Below are 15,414 nucleotides of genomic sequence, written 5' to 3'. Positions count from 1 at the left end.
GTCAATTTCTTTTTCATGCAGTGTCATGAAAATAATGGTTTTATGCATATCAGCCAAGATTGTGCGTAACATTTTAATAAACAATTCAACACTATATACACGTTATGTGAATTTTATTAAAATCGATGAAGAACATGAATTTGGCAGCTAGTGCCCCTTAAACAGGTAAAGTTCAATTAACAAATTCTGATCTACTGGCATTCAACCCCAAATTACTTACTTGCTGTATATTGATAAATGTGATTGTATATCGTCAATACCTCAACATCGAGAATACGTTTTATCGGACCACAGATGAATTATCACGTTTTGATTTTCTTTAATTACAGATAAATGTATTTTAGGTTCAGGAAATGATTTATTCTTCGGGTACGTCTAAACAACCGCTCAGGACCTCCTGAGTGCACTCAGGACATACAAAGTGCACTCAGGACCCATTACCGTCATCGTATCTGCACACATGATGGATGTTTATATTCGTTATACGCTTCTTATTTTAGAATTAAATTTTGGAAGAATTTGAAATCGCAGGGGCGGATCTAGCCAGTTTAAAAAGGGGGGTCCTAACCCAGGACAAAAGGGGAGGTTCAACTACATGTCCCCATTCAAATGCATTGATCGGCCAAAAAGTGGGGGTCCAACCCCCGGAACCCCCCTCTGGATCCGCGCCTGAATCGAACTTAGATAGATATGTTAATTCTTATAAAATAATGAGGGCACGTGTCACTGATTACACAACTACTGAGCCATGAACTATCTTATCAACAAAATTGATTGGATTATCTTTATTGTTTTTTTATGAATTGTAGTGATAGTTCAGTTTTACCTTTAACATGAATTTGCATATAGAAAAAATAAAATATCTCATTCGATGTACTTTTTCAGTTTATTTTTCATGATGACGGGTAAATATATTTGTTGTGTTTTGCAGTTCACGAATAAAGAAAATTATTTTATATATAGTTGCGTTTTTTCTGTAACAAGTTCGATTTTTGTTTTTCATTGTGATTCTTTTCTCTCTCTCTCTCTAAATCAAGTTTTTCAACAAACACAATGTTGAATGAATATCAAATTTTATTGAATTTGTATATCTTTATTCTCAACAAACCATTATACGAAAACTTAGTCGTGGCTTGAACGGATTTCGTGTCAATAAACTGTCTTCGAAATAGTATTTCTCGTTGTAACAAAAATCATTTTTTCAAATTAAATTAAGAATCTTACTACAATCTAACTTACATATTGTTTAGAAATAATTATACACAAAATATCATAATTTTCAAAAAACGGAGACGAAAACGGTGAAAAGTTCATTTTCAAAATTTATTTTCACATTGAAATTCGTTTCAGGCTTCTGAAACTGGACAAAACGACTTTAATTAGAGAAAAAAACCTTAATAAATGCGGATTTCTTAAAACATTCGTATAACTCAAAAATGAGATTCCTGGACAAGTTCCATAAAAATGAGAAATAACATCTAACTACATGTATATGAGTTTGATTGTTTGAAAAGTACGGCTTTTACAGTTAAGAACGGATTCCATATACAAATCTTTAATTAATGTAAATTCTTTAAAAGTATGAACATTTATTTCCCTTTTCAAACTCGTGCAAAGAATTAATTACTGCGGGTCCAGGACAGGATTATAAAATTAAGAATAAAACTTAAAAATTTATGGAACGAAATTTTAATAAAATACGAAAATCTTAAAACCTCGTGATATTCATTTTAAACGTCACAATATTACTTCCCGCATGGTCACACTGTACTAACAACACAATCTATAAACAATAAAGATAATCCAATCAATTTTGTTGATTGGATAATTCATGGCTCAGTAGTTGTGTAATCAGTGACACGTGCCCTCATTATTTTATAAGAATTAACATATCTATCTAAGTTCCAATTCTACCAAATTTAACTCTAAAATAAGAAGCGTATATAACGAATATATGCATCCATCCTGTACATGCGATGACTATAAAGGTCCTGAGTGCACTACGTATGTCATGAGTGCAATCAGGAGGCCCTTCAAGCGGTGTTTAGACGTACCGTTATTCTTCTGGAGGCTTCAATTTTTTTTTTTATCAATAACTTATACACAAGGAGACATTTTTTTTGACAGCATGCTGAACCCCAGTTAATGAGCAAACACAAATCTGAGACTACTATAACACATGTGTTATAGTAGTCTCAGCACAAATTAAGAAAGAAAATCGTTTACAATTAAATTCTATAGAAGGAAAAATAGGGGGGCGGGGGTAATAAACAAATTTTATTTACGCTCACATACTTCTAAAAAAGATTTGCATATGTAAGCTCTCTATAGATAATGTTGAACTATTTCAGGAGTTTTGAAAAAAGAATATATATACAGTTTAATTTCGACTAAAGTAGTGATTCTTTTTATAGATTTAGTACCTCAGTTTCGACTCAACATTTCTTTTTGAATTGTTAGATGGCAAACTCTTTAAGAGAATATTGTATCTGTTCTTTATGTAATTATGGTGATATTGGCGATAAGATTCATTATTTTATAACAAGGCCTTGTACAAATCCTTGATTATAGAATGTTTGGCAATATAAAAAGACGAAAGTAGACGAACCTTCATTAAGCAGGATTTCACAAGTTGATCTCCAAGCGGCCCACATTGTACATCGAATAAGATCTATATTTTTCAACGTTTTCAAAATGAAATAACTTGAATTGAAAATCTCCCAACTGTGAAAATTTGTTATTTCTAAACGTCTTTAATTATTATTTCGGAAAGAAAAAAAATATTTAGCATATTCATATAATTTCATAATTTTTTCCAAGGAAACCTTTTTTTTTGCAAAGTTTACTTCTATATGTTTTTAACCATCACCAGCGACATATTCTCTGCCATCACCAATTAGTCCTAATTATTAAAGATCAATTGACAAATTCAAATGATGATTGGTATATCGTATTAAATATGACCATCGGTCATCCGTGACGTATCCTAAATAACGGCGCATACCGATAGATAGATAGTTTATTAATTAGCGTTTCGCAATTTAAATTTCATCAAGGCGACTTAATTAAACCAATTACTATACAAATCTTGAAAAAACGATGTACATGTACTTTTTAATATTTTCAAAACAAATTACGAAAAGTTTAGTGTAAAAATCACCGAATATAAATGTTTCTTTCTTGCAGGTTTTGGCATTTGTAAATGACATTAACGTTTTGGAATCCTAATGCAAAAGACAGTCGATTCAAACTGAAATAACTTCTTAAAAGATGGTTTGATTTTTTCAGAGACACATGTATATATGTCCATGTATTATATATGTCTCAATATATGTATTATATGTCTCTGATTTTATCAAAACAAAAATTACAAAATTATAAAATAAGTTATCAATCGAATGAACCCTGAACTCTCACTATTATATATACATGTCCTAAGTTACTTAATGTCCTGTGTGCAACCAGGAGATCCTGGACGGTTTTTAGACGTACCATTATTTAATACGCATATATTTAAAGCTGTTCTTATTAGACATTTGCGGAAACTGTCATACACCTACGATTAGGATTACAATTACACTTACGGGTAGCATTTAAATCTTGGGCTTTCTCAAAGTGTAAAAAAAAAATGTCGATCCAAAACAATGTAATAATAGTGATTTTTTTTTTTTGTGGTTGAACAACGATTTTTGTTCTTATATATTTGCAAAAATGTGTTATCATTTATTGTTGTATACGGTGTTATCCAGGTTGGAAATGCTGTAATTATACGAAGGAGGATAGAATGAACTAACATTATTTTAAAAATAAATTTAACATGAGACACACAAATTATCGCAATTTTGTCGTTGCAGTAGCTAGATTTGGATAATTGCTGAAAAAAATCGAAAATGAATACTTCGTGTTAGGAAAGGTGCAATCAACCATAGAGCATGCTAGCATGTTTATGATCAGACTTTATTTTCTCTTTTATTTTGTTTCAAAGAGAATGGTGAAATACAGCGGACGGGTGTTTTTGAGCTATGTATTCTTCATGAAATTTCACTTGCCGTTCGGTATAATTTTACAATCTTTTATTTTTCCTAAATAGGACACACACTTTTGTCTACGTTTATGGTTCCAATATAAAAAAAAAAACAATTCGAGAATACCACCCCCCCCCCCCCTCTCCCCTCCCCCCAAAAAAAACCAGTTATCAACGAACTTTTCTATATCGGAAATATATTTTACACTGTTCGCCAGACTCAGTTGAAATGTAGGAGCAGGTGAACCAAAATAGTTAAAACTTTGCTATCTATGTTTTCAACAGCAACAAACAAAAAATGATAAACAAGTTCCGAGTTGTTTTTCTTTTATGCAAGTATTATAATGGAGATCTTGGGAATCATTCAGTATGGACGTTTTTTTTTCGCAGTATCGATAATTATCCCCTAAGAACATGGGTGGAAATGGTATGCTCTCAATATGAGATTTAACCCCTGTTCCGAGACTGGTACTTTTTTCATGAAATTGTAATATTTATGCACTGACGACGTAGTAGTCGATCCAGCCATTTTCAAACGGGGGTTCCAACAAAAGATAAAAGGGGGCGACCATATGTCCCTATTCAAAAGCATTGATCGGCAAGAAAAGGGGTGTTCCAGCCCCCGACCAGCCCCTAATCTCTCACTGCGACGTTGTTCATCTCACACAAAGTTTATACGCAAATCTATTCAACTGATTGTTAGGGATAAAAAAAATGCAAAAGTGTAGCAGGCAAAAAGAAATTGTTAAAAAAAATCACAATCTGATTATGTCGACAAGGCAACAGTTGCTGATACAAAGTTGTAATCGTGCATAACAAAAACGACACCAATATAACTATTTTAAATGAAACATTTTGTACAGTACCCTCTGAATAATATGTTTGTTGGTCTTAGTATACTAACCATTGCATTAAATGTACCCTGTTTCGCGGGGGAAATCAATTACTCCTGGCTGCACCTTCGGACCTTATAAATCATTGTCTTCAAATATTCAGCTTTGTGCGGTCCTGAAGGTAAATCCAGCAAAGTGCTTCGGACACATGAAATTTTAACGTGTTGTTTAAATCTTTTTTTTTATTTTTATAGAAGACACCATTTGCTATTTTGTATCTGTATTGTTGGTTTGTTTTTGTATTTTAAGATGACCCCTTGTTTTTGTCACCTGTAATCGTAAGTCTGAAGTGTAATCCTAGGTATAGACCTAGTTTCCGCAAATGTCTAATTATATGCATACTAGGTATCAGTGGCGGATCCAGGGGGAGGGTTTCGGGGGGTTGGAACCACCCCTTTTTTGAACGATCAATGCATTTGAATGGGGACATATGGTTGGAACCACCCCCTCCCCCTTTTGTCCTGGGTTGGGCCCCCCTTTTCAAATTGCTGGATCCGCCACAGAGGTATATTTATATATATATGTGTTTATCAGACCAAATGACTTCCCAATTAGCAGAGGCGGATTTCGTTTTTTTCCAGCACCCCCTTAATCTTGGGAAACAAATGGTAGATTATATAGGAAATCACGGAAGCATGACTGGACGTGACCCCTCTAAGGCAGGCAATGAGTCCCCACTTATGAACATTTCTGGATCAACCATTGCTTAGTTCTAGTTATCGTAGGTCCTAGTGTGATCTAAAGCCAATGGGTCTTTTTAAACACATCTTAATTCATACATGTATACGTTTTCTCACGGATTTGTTCATGCAATATTGAAATTATGTTTACTCAATGCGTAATTACTGAAGTTTATATTTGCTTCTTTTCTTCTTAATTTCATATAAATTATTTTTGGATTTTTTTTTCTTCGTAAAATTAGTGGTGTTGAAATAGGGAATGGACACAGATACCTTGTCACATTTAACAAAAGAAATGTTGTATAATGTCACCAATCTGTATTACACGTAGACAGGATGTTCTCTAGAAAACTATACGTTATACACACCCGAGAATACACGCACTGTCGTAATGGAAAATTACTGTATGTTATAGTTACCTGTAATCAGCTTTGCAACACGTGACCATGTCATAACAGTTCAAAAATATTTTCTCCAAATCAAAATGGAATATTAATTTTTTCTTTAAAATTTAAAACTTTAAAAAGAAGACTTTGACAAAATTATGAAATAGAAAGAATTGAACAATTTAAAATCGTATTTTAACAAAGATTTAGATATAATTTTACAACGATCCTTAAAAAATACCCACACTGTGTATCATCGCCACCGGAAATTGGGTACTAACGAAGCGGAGAGAAATAGAAAAAAAACTAAACAAGTTAAGAATTCATTCAATTTAAAGCATTTCCACTCATTGGATGAGGGTGCCGCTTAATAAATGATTTTCTGATATATAATTCTTTAAATTATTAGGCAGATAAGTACAAAATTAACACAAAATTGTGTGTAATACTCCAAAACTTGCCACTTAGTACCGGAAAATTTCGAGGTCGATCGTCCTCTGTCGCCCCATTCTCAAGATATTGAACTGTTTTTCATTATTTTTCCAGACACGTTTTTAGATTATTATAGTGTAACATCATATTTACTGAAATTTTTTGTCAAAAACATGTATTTTAAAGAATTTGGACAAAAACATTGTTTGTTTGTTGTACGGCGAATTGCAGGACGTTGTACGGCGAATTGCAAAATAACAACTTTTGTCTGTACGGCTTCTTGCAATATATTATAATTTTAAGAGGAAATTAATCAGTGTTAAAATAATATCAAGTGACGATATTTTGTTGATATCAAAGCTTTACAGGCTTACAAATATACAAAATGTCTTACTTATCAAATATTATTAAATATATGCCGTTAGTTCAGTTCAGAAGGCCTCGTTGCGTACCGCTTTTCGATTTTGTACAAAAAGGTTTTTTTCAACCATATTATCCTAAATACATTTATATATCGGTATACTACTAACGACTGTTGTCTTATTTGTTGTTAAGTTGAATTGTGTAAGTTCAATAAAATAAACCGTCCATTCATCTTTTGTTGGTGCTAGCTTTTTTTTTTTTTTTTTTTATAGAAAAGCAGTGGAGATGTGGTATGATAGCAAATAAGATAACTATCCATCAGGATAAAATAAAGTGTATGCAAGCAATTATGCTATCGTACGGCCTTCAACAACGAAAACTCGTACCTTATAGTCGGCTATAAAAAGCACCGACAGAAAAATATGGAAGGACTCAACAAGAAAACTAACGGCCTAACTTATATACAGTGTAACAAAACAATTTATGAAAACAACAAATAAGATAGAGATGAAGCAACGACAACCACCGAACCACAGGATCGAGAATTCGGACAGACAAAATTAAGAAAATACTTTGTTTTCATCGAAAGTAAGGAAAAACAAATCGTGAATTGCATTTCGAATTAATTTTCTTGTCAGTTTCGTTTTAAAAATATATAATTTATATACATCTTAAATGCTGTCAAGCAAAAGGTATTTCTATCAAATGCATTAACCATTTTATCTAATGCATAATTAGATGGGGGAAAGGGGGTCCGTTAATAAGTTAACAACAACTTAATTTTGGCAAAAACAGTTAACAACAAATTTTAAATATTGGTAAGAGTTAACAGCAACTTTAATTACCATTTTTACCAAACGAACCCAAAAGCAATGAAAAGGGGAAGTGCATAATTATCTTCAATGTATTCAAAAGTTTGAAAACCACTGTACAAAGTCGCAGAAATGCCAAGCTCCATAAGGAATCTTTTATAAAGCTGACTAATTTTCAGAAGACACACGCAAGTACCATATTTTTTTATTGACAGCTGGACAGACAATTGAACGGATGGAAAAGCAGACGGAGTGATCGACTCCAAGAAAAAGGACTATGTCATGAATAATCGAAAATGCTTCAAACAGCAAAAGGGAGGCTTCTGGTTATGTATATTGTTGAGTAAATGTTTTATGACAATCAGTCGTAGTAAACTTGGGTTATCGTCATGGCGTAGGAAAGTGTAACAAACAGTTTGAATGAGTGAATACTATAGGGCGTGAACATTATTATTTTTTATGACGGGAGCTCTTTTAAATTATGGTTACATCTTAGTCAGGGTATTCATACGACTCATTGCTTACATGATTTTAGTAAAAGGAATTACGAAGGTTTACTCATTTTTATTTTAAATCATCAAAACCAGTGTATAAATCAGAAAGAAACATGTAAGGTGTCACAAGTTGAAGCGCTCTTTCATCTCCAAGTCCCAATTAAGAACTCTGAGCTGATATAAAAAAAGCCTTGGTCCATCTTTCCATTTCTGAAGTCTTAGACTAGCAAATATGACATCAATTTGAGAACCAAGTCCTCATTTTTCGGCCTCTTCTACCAGGCCACACTGTTCAGTTATTTTACGAATTGCAAAATGAAAAGGTACTTTATTTTTCACGATTCCGTCCAGGTACTCAGGGTCAATATAACTTATCAAATATTCCACATACTTCTGAATTATTTTCATCATAGGACTGACCAGGGTTTTAGCTGTATAAGAAGTGGCCTTTCCTTTTAACGTGTTTGATACATAACAAATAGAAGGCAGATATAACTACATTGGTTAGAATTATAAAAAGGGGTATGAGATATCCCTAAACATGTTTAACACTGCCGCATTTGTTGCACCTGCATGACCAAACTTGAGTCTGTAACCTTTGCTACATTTGTATATAGTCTTGTATTTATTTCATTTTTTTATAATTTTGGTTCATTTATATGTTACAAACATTGAACTTCTACCCCCTTTTTGTAGTTAAATGATTGATCACTAAGGAGACAGCTTCGGGTATATCAATACACAGTTACAAGTTTAGTTTCGCATTATAGCCATGGTGAATTTTCTAAATATGAAAGTTTTTGTACAATTGAATTGATTTTTAGATAGTTGAATAATAATATAGCCTTCCTAGTGAGTTTATATGAACATTTAGATTGTTTTTAACATGTTTTAAAAGACATTTTTCAGTTTGAACGTCGATATGTTCCTATCCGTACCGCCATAGATTTAAAAATTTTGTATTGTTTTTCAACAAAGATTTGACGCTCGATCTTTTCAATTCAATTTTATGGGAAAAAACAGCAGAAATGCATATTTTTTTTTACCTTTTGAATGATAGATATATGTCTATGGTTTCAGTAAAGATTTCACTCTTATTGATTGACATTTTCCTTTGGACCAAATTTTTGAGATCTTTGTGACATGTTCAACCCCCTATCTTGCAATATTTGGTATCAAATAAATGCTGATTGTTGCCATGGTTACACAAAAAAAGATTATATTTCACCATTATTACTATTGGAAATCAAATCTATGGACGATTCTCTTTCCATAAATATACACATGCATAACTCAAGGGAAAGAGGGTGTTCAAAAATTATGAGTGTCAATTCTAAGTTTTTTCCTATCTGTGAATTGACACCCCATCCTAGTGCATACTCTTGTCGTTGCGTTGGGTAGTTTCTTCTATTTGGTCGGGCTTCTGTTTCTTCGACATTTTCCTCATTTCCATTCTCAATTTTATCAAGGATTTACTATACTCAAAGATTTTTTACTTTGCGGAAGCAACGTAAAAAAAGGAATGGACAGCAAATTTTCATGTGATTCTTGTAATCAGTTAACAGAGAAAATAATGTCAAAAACAGTGAACACTTTAAGTATTAAGTAACATATAGCTGGAATCTCAATTTCAAATAAACAGTTAACAACATTGCAAATTTTAAGAAAATAGATTACAGACAGTGGGTCGAAAACAGTTAAGGATTTTTAAATTCATCAGTCAAATAACAGTTTTAAACAAATTAAAACCTTGAAAAAGACAAAAACAGTTTAACATAAAAGGGTAACCCCCACCCCTTAGATATTTGAACTTAATACTTTATTTTCTTTAAAAGGACGGTAAATAACTATTCTAAAATTAGCAAGTTGCCATACAGTTGAAAACAAGTTGCCATACAGTAAATTTGTCAACACGAGCAAGTTGCCGTACACTAGACTTTATTTTTCATGGTCTATATTCTTTAAAATACATGTTTTTGACAAAAAATTTCAGTAAATATGATGCCACACTATAATAATCTAAAAACGTGTCTGGAAAAATAATGAAAAACAGTTCAATATCTTGAGAATGGGGCGACAGAGGACGATCGACCTCGAAATTTTCCGGTACTAAGTGGCAAGTTTTGGAGTATTACACACAATCTTGTATTAATTTTGTACTTATCTGCCTAATAATTTAAAGAATTATATATCAGAAAATCATTTATTAAGCGGCACCCTCATCCAATGAGTGGAAATGCTTTAAATTGAATGAATTCTTAACTTGTTTAGTTTTTTTTCTATTTCTCTCCGCTTCGTTAGTACCCAATTTCCGGTGGCGATGATACACAGTGACCCAACCAAACGTTGTATCAAACGATATGAACCTACGCAGTTTTATATCAAAATACTGACACACACCAGTTTGCCATCTCAGTATGCAAGGCAAGGGTGCTTTTTAGCATTATTATTTTAAAATCTTAAGAGGATCCCCAGCAGTTACTTGCAAATTTAACTCTAAAATGAGAAGTGGATAACGATCTATAACGAATATATACATCCATCATGTGTGTAGATACGACGACTATATAGGGTCTGTCATGAGTGCACTTTGTATGCCCTGCATGTGTGCACCCAGGAGGTCCTCCTGAGCGGTGTTTAGACGTACCGGGAAAATCTTATCTGATTCATCGGTTACACTCCCCTGTCACCAGTGATTCTTTTTTGCTGACATTCTGAAAAAGTATTGTGTAGTCCCTGTGTAAGTGTTGACTCTCAATTTGCACATGTGATTTTTTAACACTCCCTTGACTTCTGAAAAAAACCAGTTATTCAGTTCACTGATTAAGATGGAAGGTAAACGAACAGAAAGTCACAGGACATTCCGACAAAAAGTCACAGGACAAAAAGTCAGACACATGTCTGACTCAGACATAAAGTAACAAAGTTGATAGGACAAAAAGTCACAAACAATTTGTTGACAATTGTTTGAATATAAATGAAAAAAAGGTCTTGAAATATCTTCTTTTTATCCATTTTTAATTTAAAGAAATTGTTCATAATAATATAAAAAAGAAGATGTGGTATGATTGCCAATGAGACAACTGTCCACAAGAGACCAAAATGACACAGACATTAACAACTTTAGGTCTTTACGGCCTTCAACAATGAGCCAATATAAAATAGATGTGGTATGATTGCCAATGAGACAAGTTAACTGTCCACAAGAGACCAAAATGACACAGACATTAACAACTTTAGGTCTTTACGGCCTTCAACAATGAGCCAATATAAAAAAGATGTGGTATGATTGCCAATGAGACAACTGTCCACAAGAGACCAAAATGACACAGACATTAACAACCATACTAGGTCACCATACAGCCTTCAACAATGAGCAAAGCCCGAGGTAAAGCCCATACCGCATAGTCAGCTGTAAAAGGCAATCATACCATATTAAATTATGAATTTTTACAAAGTCTATTTTTATATGCCATGTCCTTTGTAAGAGTTGTATCATTCCATCAGGTCCTTAGTGCACATTTTTGTTCTAAGTGCACTAAGGAGGTCAATTTGCGGTATTACTACGGACCCCATATATTTGAAGCTGTTCAAAATACTGTGCATTATAGGTACTTGTATCAGATTGAACAACAATTGTCATATATATAAAAAGAATAAGTAATCTGGTATGAAATATGTCCACTGGAACGACCGTGCAAGTGCTATAGATATATTATAGCCAGTCAAGGTCGTTAAAAACTTCCATTTGTTGTTGTCCACTGAAAATAAGCTCTTGAAAATATTATGGATGAAATAGCAAGTAAAGGATGAAATTAAACTGGATGAAATGTGTCAATTTTTTTGGTAAAGTAGTATGTCTGAAGTTGTCAAACTTAATTATAGACCCTTCAGGGGCGGATCCAGTCATTTTAAAAAGGGGGTTCCTAACCCAGGACAAAAAAAAAGAGGGAGGGGGTAATTACATGTCCCCATTCAAATGCATTGATAGTCCAAAAAAGGGGGTCTTTGACACATTCCCCATTTCCATTCTCAATTTTATCATGTAGTCGTCGTAGTCCAAAGACACTTTGTTTTCGCATAATTACTTTAAGTATAATTTAACAGAAATCTATGAAACTCAAACACAGGGTTTGTGACCAGAGTTTTTGTCCAGAGTTTAGGAATTACATGAATTAGGGGCGAAAAGGGGCCAATATTAAACTTTGTTTGATTTTATAGAAAATTGAATTATTGGGGTACTTTGATATATATATTCCAAATCTAACTGTGTATTTAGATTCCTAGTTTTTTGGTCCTGTTTAAATTGGTCTAAGACTATCTTAAGGTTCAAAGGGTCCAAAATTAAACTTATTTTGATTTTGATAATATTTAAATTCTTGATGTTCTTTAATATGCTGAATCTGAATATTTACTTAGATTTTTAGTATGGGCCCAAATTTCAAGTTGGTCCAAATTGGGGTCCAATATTTTACTTTGTTTGATTTCCAAAAAATTGAATATATGGGGTTCTTTGATATGCCGAAACCTAACCATTCATTTAGATTTTTGATATTCTGGCCCGTTATCAAATTGGTCCACATTGAGATCTAAAGGGTCCAAAATTGAACTTTATTTGATTTCATCAAAAAATGAATAATTTGGGTTCTTTGATCATGTTGATATGCTGCATCTAACCATGTATTAAGATTTTGAATATTGGAACATTTTAGAGGTTAATTGTCAATTTAAAATTTTTAAGTACTTGGACCACATTCATTCAATGTCAGAAACCTATGCTGCATCAACTATTGAATCACAATCCAAATTTAAAATTCAGAGTTGTATCCAGCTTGAACGTTGTGTCCATACTTGTCCCAACTGTTCAGGGTTTAAAGTGTACGTTTGTATCTAGCTGAGCCATGCATAGCATTCTTATTGGTTATTTTATATATTAATTTGAAATTTTGACGAGTGAGACACATACAGATTATACTGTAAACAATATTTCAGAGTTTAACGTAGTCAAGCAAAACAAATCATAGAAGAATAGTTGAATCATGTTTTTGTTGTCCAATGAAAAATTGGTACGAACAAGAAGAAAAAGTATGGGAATGTTTGTTTTTTAAACTATTGACCAGGGTGAAAGTCTTTGAAAGTCATGACTGACAAAAAGTTTGTGAAATGAAATAGCACAAATATTCCATTCTTATTAAATATTATTGTATATAAAGAAAATACTGATGTTTAATAATAGTTTTTACCCTTTTCATGTTTTATAGGACAAGAAATATAGAAAAATAAAGAAAAATATAAACAGTTTCAATAGAAATGAGCGACAAAACAAGATAAACAGAATACAACAAGGCCTAAATGGTAAGACCACTTCTATATACTGTAAATTCAGAAATTATTGCTAGCATTTATTATTGTGATTTTTTAGGGAAATGACAACTCATTGTGATTACTAAAAAAATCTGCATCAATTATATATACATGATATATATGTATATGTTTCTGTTATCAAAATATGATTTTTTACATTACTCACATTACTAAAAACCTTTGGATGATTTCTGAATTACAGTAATAAACATGATAAAAGTAATTGCCTTTGAATGATGACTCTTATAAAAATAAGAAGATGTGGTATGGTAAATGAGTGACTTATCCACTAGAGTTAAAAAAAAAGTGGATGCAAGAAATTAAAGGCCAATGATGGACTGGCCTTCAATAATGAGACAACACTTCCTGACCTTTATAGGTCAGCCAATAAAGATCCCAACATGAAAAGATTTAAACAATCCAATTTAGTTCAACATGTTCAAAAACAATAACAATTAATAATAAAAAAATCATGTCTGTGAGCACTCAACCTCTTACCTGACCATAATATAGGACAGTGGTTCAAATAACACAACATATGAACATTCTATAACAACTTTTGCAAGTGGCTAAACTTTAAATATCACTGCAAGGCACTAAACAACGAATATTAAATCTTGGACACAAAGCACTGAAATAAGAGTTCTAACTCATATAAAGCATGACAAGTAAGAATATCAAATGAAAGTTTCTCAAATGTTAAAGTTATATGAAACGAGTGAGTGAAGAAAAATAAAGTTTGTCCAATTTTTGAACCAATGCATGTATACATCATAAACTTCATTCACAAGTATATCATATATAAATCGTCAATTTTTTTTCTCTCTGTTTGTTATGATTTAACAAATAATGCTGCTCATTAAATGCCGTGTTTTGAAGCTGAGTTTTACCGATTGTCACCTTATAGTAAACAAATCCCAAAAAGCATGGGTATTGAGCACGTGTTTAACATGTATAATCAGCTATTTGTTTATTTCAATGACAGATCCTTGCATATTTTGTGGTCACCGGATTTTTACGAGGAGGGTTACGCTCGGGTCACTATGCATATGGAAAATATATATCGGCGAATTGATTCCTGGAAGCAAGCAATTAAAAATAAGTAAACTTCTTCTAAATGTGGACAAATTAAAGAATTTTCCTCAGGAAAAAGTATATGTACTTAAGTTGTATAATGAAAACTATCCATTTAGTTATAAAAAACATATGCATATTTTTTTTTTAATTTGAGGTTTCTTATGACTTTAATTAAAACATGATAACATAAGCTTATTTATATTTCTGTTTTTTTATGCATTTATCATGTTTATAACTTTATTTTTTTTATTTTGTGTATTTATAGGTCAAATATCTTGGTTTTTATGATCATCGTCAGGTCCTGCAAGTCTATACTGAAGAGAAAATTATTTTGTTAATACTTTTCTACATAATGTGCTAATTGGATTAATTAATGTGAAATGAACTCAATTGTGTGTTTTTCTGGAAAAAGAAATAGAAAAAATTCTACAAAATTGCTATAAACAAAATGGAGTACTATCAAAGATGCGCAAGAACACAATGGTGTAAAATGTAACAACCTACATATTCACTGATGGATTATGGAGAAATTAAGAAAAAAAATAGTATCTTTGTCATGTTTGTTGTTGAAATAAACACATGCGTTATCCATTCATGTATATACATAATATTATGTACATGGCTCTCCATCATATCAAATATACAGAGAAGATGTTTGAAGAACAAGTTGCCAAAATTTATTCAACCAATTGAAGGAAGATGTCTTGTGGATGGAATTATTTATGCACTGAACTGTTATGTAGGGGTTAGAATAATTATACACAGCAGCTGAAACAGAAGACAAGTTAATTTGACATGAAAAGTGTTTATTTTATTTAATATATAAAGCACAAATATAAGCACAATATTAATAACATCACAAATAGTATGATATTCAGTGTTTTGCTTA

The 15,414-nt window shown here is 32.2% G+C and overlaps 1 long non-coding RNA gene across 1 annotated transcript; it reads left to right on the top strand.

Annotated features, from left to right (window-relative positions):
• Positions 1-10,715: 10,715 nt before the first annotated feature.
• On the top strand, positions 10,716-14,850 carry LOC139496191 (uncharacterized). Its single transcript, XR_011657557.1, has 3 exons — positions 10,716-10,824; positions 13,346-13,439; positions 14,791-14,850. It is a non-coding gene; the product is annotated as an uncharacterized lncRNA (long non-coding RNA).
• Positions 14,851-15,414: the final 564 nt, after the last annotated feature.

The sequence above is a fragment of the Mytilus edulis genome, chromosome 11 (assembly GCF_963676685.1).
Source record: "Mytilus edulis chromosome 11, xbMytEdul2.2, whole genome shotgun sequence".
NCBI classification, from domain to species: domain Eukaryota; kingdom Metazoa; phylum Mollusca; class Bivalvia; order Mytilida; family Mytilidae; genus Mytilus; species Mytilus edulis.
Note: the sequence above shows the minus strand (reverse complement) of the source record. Positions and strands in the feature narration are given on the sequence as shown.